Genomic DNA, 9,248 nt, shown 5'->3' with positions numbered 1-9,248 from the left:
GTGTTCCCTGACAGGAAGGCAGAATACTCTGTTAGGGCAGTGTTTCAAAGGTCACCGAAACAGAAATGTCCTTGGAAAAGCTAATGTGGTTTTGCCCATTTTCCATATTAGGAAGAAATGTAAACTTTTTATAAACAAGATTTATCTTTACTTTTTACGGCTGGGGTGGGGGTGGGGAGACCCACTGGGACAAATCAGAGCTTCCAGTGACCAACATGTGAAGGCCATGGGGCTGCCCACTGGTCTCAGCAGGTCAGCAGAAACGGACATTGTTTTCTCTCACACTCGGAAAGCGCAGACCATGAGATTAGGAAAACAAGCCAGGCATAACATGGTACGATTCCAGCATTAATTTGTTAGCTGTGGCAGTTTCTCCTTCACAGTATGAATTTGAATCCGAAGAAAATATCAAATGACCACAAGTCTCGTTTGCTGCCAAGAAGATGTCAGAGTCGAAAAGGCATCCTTTGAAACGGGAAGGGGAAGAATGTGTTTTCCTCTGTTAATATCATTTCTTGTGTTTAGAACTTGCAAAGTGGCAGCATCTCTAAAACAAATATGCAGGGGCTTTTTGGTGTGTGTGTTTTTAAACAATCCATATTCTAAGCAGCTTAGAGTGGTAGCTGTTAGATGACTAACTGACAAAGCACATCTCAATGACGTGTTGTGCCACCATGGATTTCTGTCAGCGTCCCTGATTCAGTGACGTGTGGGTAAGGCTTTAGGGAAGCAAAATGAAACTGCTTTTTCCCTCAAGATGCTCACAGTCCAGTGAGAGAGCCGGGGTTCGGGGCTTCTCAGGACTGGGAACCTGCCTTCCACTTCAATAGCAAAGGCAGAGAAGGCAGGCGAGACATCCAAGTGGGGTGGGTGGTCTAACTCCCAATAGTCTATCTTTACCACCTTTAGTAATAGATTTGAAAAAGACATTTAAGATGCGATTAGGGAGATTTTATGTAGGATTCAGTTCTTTTTTTTAAAAAATATATTTTATTGATTTTTTACAGAGAGGAAGGGAGAGGGATAGAGATTTAGAAACATCGATCAGCTGCCTCCTGCACACTCCCCACTGGGGATATGCCCGCAACCAAGGTACATGCCCTTGACCGGAATCGAACCTGGGACCTTTGAGTCTGCAGGCCGACGCTCTATCCACTGAGCCAAACCGGTTAGGGCAGGATTCAGTTCTTAAAGTAACCAAGCACCTGAGTTTTAGTTGGCATTTTTCAAGATTTGGGGACAGGGACTGGGTGTGGGAACTTGCTTGTGTTGGCCCAGGAATCAGATGGGTTTGAAGAAATGAGATGGTGTGAAGGGACAGGGCAGTACAGAAAGCACCTCAGGCTGGCTGCCTCGAATCCTGCGCAGTTAACTTCTTTCAAGCCTGGTTTCCTCCTCTGCATCACATGGACGGAATCCCCATACTGCAGGATTATTTTAAGGATCAGAGAGAATGCACGTACCCGGTCCACAATAGACATGTACTATGTGGCAGTCCATGACCCCCGACATTTCACAGTAACCTCTGGAAGTAAGGCCTAAGACGTCTGTGTGAAGGTTGACGGAGCGTGCCTGTGTCCAATCGATCCGTCACACGCTGTGAGGCCTGGACAGCTGGGCCCTGCACCCTTATCTTAAGGAGCTGGCCCCATCCTGGGAGGCTGGGGAGAGTGACTCAGCCGCCACCTTGCAGGAGGCCAGTCCCTGGCTCTGCTGATCTAGGTCAGGCCGAAGGGACAAGTAGTAAACCCAGTTCCAGATATCTTAAGGGTGTTGGGGAGGGCGGCACTGTGGGTCAGTGGTGACATTCTTGTTGCCTTTTGAGGCCTATAGCCAGATACTAGAGCCATTCAGGGGAGAAGGAGGCCTGGGGATTCTGTGGCAATAAAAAGCTGTTTGTTAAAGGCCTGCTTTATCCTCTCTTGTTTTACTAGATCTCAACACAACAGTTCTCTGTATTTTTCTTGGAATAAAACTGGCTTTTGCCCTAGACTCCAGGAAACGTGCCCTCGGCAGCGGACGCTTTCTAAATATTAGTGACTTTAACTCGATTAAGAATTTCCATTTCCCATTCCTGTGACTGAGGCTCCAGTTCCCAGAAAGGCTGCCTTTCTTCTCTCTCTCTTTTTTTTCAACATGACGCTTCCGATTGATTATGTTTTAGGTCATTTTGTTCTTATGATCTGAGTAAATGCTAAAAAAAACTTCAAGGTACTTTTAAAGATTCTTCACACAGAGATGTTTTCAGATTCCCAGCAACATTCTGATATCCTCACAGATTCTTAGTAAAAGGCGTTGTCAGCATTTCCTTCCTCAAGTCCTGTGCTCAGCTCGCTGACCTCTCGCCTTCTTGGGTTAGGGCCATCTTTTTGTACAGCCTCAGCTATAAAAATATGCTAGGCCCGGCCACACTTCCCTCCTGAGAGGAATGGAATGAGCTGTGCTGGATTCCCCTCTCTGCGACTAACCAACTAACCGGGGTCAGCCAGACACTTTTACCTTAAAGCCTTCGGGCACCAAAGTGGGCTCTGGCTTCGCTTTAGGTTCTGGGGCAAGTATGCAATTAACTTCAAGTCTTTGATGTTCTTTGCGACATTTCATCTATGCTTCAGCCATTTTCTCCAGCTGCTTACAAAATGTCTTCTGTGACTGGTGTGCTATTTACGTGAAAATGTCACTGTGGGGCATAGCTGGGCCTGAAATCTAGTGAGAAGGTACACACCTTCACCGTGTTGTGTGACATTTACTGAGCACGAGCAGTTCGGACTTGCCTACTGCTCATTTTTAAAGTTTTTGACACTTTTTAGCATTTCATTTCTTGGAAATATTTTCATTTAAAACTATCATTCTTTTCTCGAATCTCAACTTATAATATGCAACATGGTAGGGTATTGAAGTCTTTGATCAGAAATGAGTTCAAGAAATTAGAGATTCTTTTACTAAAAATCAAATGATTATGACAGAGGCCACTAGTTTTTCTTCCAGTCTATATGCCCCTTCTTCTGTAACAATGCATTCATTTAGCTGCTTTGGCTAAGTGGGGTCACCCAACTTAAACACTCTACTTCCAGGCTTCCCTTGCAGCCACATGACGAAGTTCTGGCCAATGGATTGTGAGTAGAGGTTGTGCCCAACATCTGTGTCTTCCCTTTTCCTCCCTTACTCTCCCGTCCTCCATCTGCTGCTGGGATGTGCTTAGCTGCTCAGCCACAGTCGATGTGAGATGAGGGGAGCACCTTAGGAAATGTGGAACAGCAGCACACCTTACGCCTAAACGAGAACACCTGCCCATCTTGTGGGCACAGCTGCTCTGCCGGCCCAGACTTCCGTGTGAGGGAAAATAAACTTCCGGCTTGGTTGAATTACTGAGTGTAGATTTTCTGTTATCCACCGCCAAACCCCATCCTAATACAGAGACTAACATGACCTTGCGAGAAGTCAATGTTTTTGATAGTAAAACGTAGTCTGTACTAAATAAGGTCTGGGTATTTATTCTTGGTTAAAATAAAATAGAGGATGGAGCTAAAATGTTAGAAATCATTCTGTTTTATAAGAGGGCATTTAAACTGTGGACCTAAGTCTACGTAGATGTTTGGGGCTGGCTATCTTCAAAGAAGTGTCCTCACACCCACGTGCAGTGTTATGGAGGCTGCCTCGGGCCCCAGGACTCTGCTTGTGCGAGGATGTCGAGTCAGGGGTCAGGGCTCTGCTTTGGAAGCAGCTCATGGGATCTCCACCAGCACGTGGAGGACGTCAACTATGCAAACACAGCAAAGTGGACGGTTCCCCAAACTGATAGTTTCAAAGGCTCTTTAGTCATACTAATAGCTTATACTTAAATGTGCTTATTATATGCACTTACATATATTAACCTGGTTGATCCTTCTTGTAATCCTATAAGGTAGGGTCTATAATTATTCTCATCTTACAGATGAAGGGAAATTCAGTAACTTTTCTACAGGTTCCCAGCTAGTCAAGGAGCAGTGTCAGAATTTGAACACAGGTGTTTTGCCTCCAGAATCATCCCAATAAAAATGATAGCAATTATGCACTGAACCTTTATCATGTGCCAGGCTGTTCTAAATGCATCCATTTACTAATTCATTAAATACAGCAGCCCCACGAGGTAGGCATTATCATGCCATTTCCCACATGAAGAATCTGAGGCAGTGTGAGAGTAACTAACTTGCCCGGACGAGTGTCTGAGCGCACACTATGCCTGCAGAGCCCACGCCATTACTGTCCTGTTGCACCAGCTCATCGAGCAGCAGGGCTTCCCACAGTGATGAGGGTGCTTTCGGAAGGGAAAGGGAATGCTCCTCATAGTAGAGCTGTTTCTGTAAATTGTCCTCTGTATGTGTCCGGATGCCAGCAGTCCTTTGCCTTCTCTTCCTTTTCCCACCTCATCTTAGCCTTTCCCTTCCCCCCCCACCAACTCTGCAGCCAGTCTCTGCATCTTTTTTTTTTTTAAACTTAACTTCTACTCTAATTAGCGCCATTAGTTGATTCTTTCCTTTAAAAAAAAACTTAAAAATTTTTTTTGTTATTGTTGCAGAGAGGAAGGGAGAGATTGAAACATCAATAATGAGAATCATTGATCGACTGCCTCCTGCACGCCCCCCACCGGGGACTAAGCCCACAACCTGGGCATGTGCCCTGACTGGGAATCAAACTGTGATCTCCTGGGGCATTCTGGTAGGTTGGCACTCAAACCCTGAGCCACTCTGGCTGGGCCCTTTCCTTTTTTTAAAAAAAACTTTGAGATATAATTGACAATATTTTAAGAAATTTGAAGTTCACAATGTGATGATTACAGAATACACTGTGAAAGGATTCCTCTCAAGTTAACACAGCCAGCACCTCACATATTTACCTTTGGGGAAACATTTAAGTTCAACTCTTAGCAAATTTCAATTCTACAATACAGTTGACCCTTGACTAACACAGGACTAGGGGCACCGAAAATTTGTGTATAACTTGTCAGCCCTCCGCATATGTGGATTCCCACACTCGGATTGAAAATACAGTGCAGTGCATCAACCATAGTTACCATGTTGTACATTAGATCCTTAACAGCTGCCCCTTTGTCTTGCGTGTCTCATAAACACAGCCTCATGGATTTTCACAGTGAGGTGTTTGGGGGATCCATCCCTTGTATGGGAGTCTTAAAGGTTGAGTTGCTAAAGGTGGGGTCCAAATCTTTCACCCCTTAGAGAAAAGCTGGAATTGGGGGTTTCCTCCGCATTGTATGGCGCTGTGGCGAAGGCAGCGTTTATGGCCAGAGTAGGTCAGCCCTTCCTACTTATTCTGATGCATTTTCTCTCTCACCCGATGTGTGGCAGTCACTCAGCTGGCTCCTGGATTTCTATCAAAGGTTAACTGGTCAACCTGTAGCGGGTATTCAGTGTTTGTCAGAGGGAGGAAGTCCAGGAGCCTCCTGTGCCGTCTCGGTCAACCTCTAGTTCTTTCTACTGATTGTCTCTTCTCCTTGGCCAATCCCGCCAGCTAAGTTTTGTTCATGCTGGAGGACTAGGACAATAGTCTCCCGACTAGTTCACAAGTTTCTTTAGTCTCTCTATAGTCCATTCTCAACACAGCCGCCTCAGTGGTCCTTCTACCAACAAAAGCCTTTAAAGAGCCCTCTGCCCAACATCTGCACGGCTGTCCCAGCTCCGACTGAAAGGCAAACCTCAGCAGGACCTGGCGAGTCCTGGCCCACTGCCACCCTCTAACCACAGCTTCCACCATCCTCCCGCTCACCCACTCTGCTCCAGGCCCCTGGTATCCTCGCTGCTTCTCAGAGAAGTCAAGCACAGTCCCCTTTAGGATGCTGGGTCTTTCCCCTGCTTGTGTGAGAAGGGGAATCAGTTTCTGCATCTTCCCATCTTCCTCACTTCATTCAAGTCTGTTCAAAAGTCACTTCATCAGAGGTCTTCCTTGATACCCTAACCCAGTGGTTCTCAACCTTCCTAATGCTGCGACCCTTTAATACAGTTCCTCATGTTGTGGTGACCCCCAACCATAAAATTATTTTCGTTGCTACTTCATAACTGTAATTTTGCTACTGTTATGAATCGTAATGTCAATATCTGATATGCAGGATGTATTTTCATTGTTATAAGTTGAACATAATTAAAGCATAGTGATTAATCACAAAAACAATATATAATTATACATGTTTTCCGATGGTCTTAGGCGACCCCTGTGAAAGGGTCATTCAACCCCCAAAGGGGTCGCGACCCACAGGTTGAGAACCACTGCCCTAAACAAAATAGTACCATATTCTTACATCACTCTATCCTTTCACCCTTTTTCTTAGAGCACTCATCATGAGTCATAGAATACTTCATTGCCTATTATCATAAGAAAATAAGTTCATGAAAGCAAAACCCTGCCTTATTGACTTTTGCATCTAAAACTCCTGGCTCACAGAAGGCACGCAATGTGTGTGGATGAACAAGGGAGTGACTTTACTTTCCTCTTAAAAGCTTCCTTGGCCTATAAGCCCTTTGCTTATTGTCCTTTACCTCTTTTAGTTCCTAGTCACACATCTTGATACCACCACCATTCTCCCCATTCTCAATTTCATGCAGTCTGGCTCCTGTCCCTGCCAATGCCTGGGTATGGCTAGGGTGTTAAGTTCTAACTGTTGGAGCCAATGGTTAGTTTTGAATATTTCACTTATATTCACCATTCCCTACTTCTTCAACTATGTCCCTAACATCTCTTCCCTGGTTTTTCTCCAGTTCCGACTGTTCTTTCCTGGTCTCCATTAATTTTTTACTACCCTTGAATAATGGAGATATTCTCCAGGACTCCACATGTACTTTTCTTATTCCACAAAGAACAATCGCTGTGATAGGTATTTTTCTGCATAAAGTATTTTCGATAGTTTGGATTATTTTCTTTAGATTTCCAGAAGTGAGATTACAGGGTAAAGAATACAGATGTTTTAATGATTTTTTGAAAGAGCTGTCCAATTCACAATGTCCCTAAAAATAATCAGTTGCTAGTTTTCCTTCCCAGAGGTGTTAGGAATTGGACAGCAAAATAGGCAAAAAATATAGATGCAAAGGGGCAGAGAACTCAAGTTCTATTAAGAGGCAATGAAGAAAAAAAAAAGAAAAAAAAAAAAAAAAAAAGAGGCAATGAAGAGAAAAAGGATGAGCACAAGTTTCAGTAATGGAGGTACAGTAAACCCTGTATTTAACAGACTTTGACTTAATGGACAAAATTTCCAGTCTGTATGTCATAACACTCTGTTAATGCTTTTACCCAAGATTTGCTTATGTACTGTAGGTGCTCCAATCCCGGGAGCACCATGCTGTTCATTGCTAGTCGGAAAAAATCACGTGTGTGACCAGAGGGGAAAGACATAGCCTTTATAAAGTACATCTGGGAAAGACTGGATGGCGGCCTGCTGGGTGTTTCCACATTTGACCAGGGTAGGCTGCAGTGGTCAGCAAACTGCCGCTCGCGAGCCACATGTGGCTCTTGGGCCCCTTGAGTGTGGCTCTTCCTAAGCCTTAGGAGTACCCTAATTAAGTTAATAACAATGTACCTACCTATACAGTTTAAAAAATTTGGCTCTCAAAAGAAATTTCAATCGTTGTACTGTTGATATTTGGCTCTGTTGACTAATGAGTTTGCCGACCACTGGGCTAGGGGCATCTCTAGCAGAGGGGAGAGAGAGGGGAGGGCCGTGTTGGGAAAGGCCTGCAGGCAGCTGAGGACAGAGCCTGGTGAAGCTTGTTAGCAGTCAGTGACATGGGAAACACTCAGGTCAGGGCTACTCTGCTCCTCGTGGCCGCTGCCAGGTGGACACTGTTCCACTGACTGGGAGGGGGAATTGGGCTCTATCCTCACTTGCCCCTACAGCTTGTAATTAAATTAACAGGTTATTTTTTTATTCATTGTCATTTTTAACAAATGTTAGCGAGTCGGCCATATGTTGGAAAAGACACTAGTAATTTCGCCAACATAAGTAAATATTACATATCTACAACTATAGTCTACATAATTAAATCCAAGAGTCACCACTTGTAAACCATATTCGGTGAATGATTAGCACGTGATCACACCGCATCACACGTGGTAATTGGTTCTGCTGTCCGGCGGGGTGACTTTCTGCAGCAGTTTTAACACAAGTCAGCTGATGCTCCCACATGTGCTAAGCCAGGCCCCTGCCCTGTGCATTTGTTTACTCTGGTGACTAGTTGAGGGCACGCATTTACTAGACTTAGTCATTATAAATTTAAAATTACAGTAATACATGCAGAAAACTCCTGTGAAATTAAGCTTTTCATACGTAATTTAATTACACAAACATGTCTAATAAGTAAAAACAGGTAAATGATTTTGTCAATTTTTTAACATATGCATTTGGAAAACATACTTTATGACAGACTTTCAGCTTTAACAGATAACCCCTCCACCGAATTAGTCCGTTATATGGACGTTTTACAGCTGACAAGGGTTGGGATTGTAGGCCTTGGACACTTTATAGGCAGTGAGCCACAGGCACAGGATCGAAGGGCAGGGTCTGGGGCCAAACACATGAATCCCCTTGTGATGGACCACCCCACCCCTCACCCTTCTCAGAAAGCAACATTTTGGGGGGCAATTATCAGTGGGAAACATGTATGCATGCTAAGGCTTGCAATTAAAAACCATGCCGAGAAGCCGCCTGAATAATGTGAAACTAAAAATGCCTTGTGGGTCCTCTGGTGTCCCATACACAACCCAGGACGAGATCTGGGGAGTTGCACTTACCTCCTAAATCTCAGGACAATAAAACTCGCTGAGTGACCAGGAAAGCTGGTTCTCCTAGGCACCTGGGATCTGTATTTCTCATTTTCAGTCAAGACTCCCTCCTCCTACCTCATTTCCTGACCAAACCTCCCGTGAGGAAGAAAACGTCACTGGGCCATCATCCACAAGACCCTATGTTTCTCAATACCTAAACTATAGCACGATTTGCTTGCTTACAGGAAAGGATTCCCCAAGTGCAAAGACCCCGGTGTCCCGAGCACAAAAACCAACATGGTGGCGGGGCAGCGTGTGCGTAAGGGCCGTGCACTAAAGGGCCGCGTGCCTAAAAGAACTTAATCATCCTACACCACCGCCTATAAACATACAAGGCTCCTGCCAGAGTTGGGGAGATGTGATTAGCAGGTTATTTCCCTGGGTAAACTTCCTAAAGGTGTAATTTTTTGGGTAAGGGTAGGTACTCTCAAAACTTCTAACAA

The sequence above is a fragment of the Myotis davidii genome, unplaced genomic scaffold (assembly GCF_000327345.1).
Source record: "Myotis davidii unplaced genomic scaffold, ASM32734v1 scaffold430, whole genome shotgun sequence".
Lineage (NCBI taxonomy): Eukaryota > Metazoa > Chordata > Mammalia > Chiroptera > Vespertilionidae > Myotis > Myotis davidii.
Note: the sequence above shows the minus strand (reverse complement) of the source record.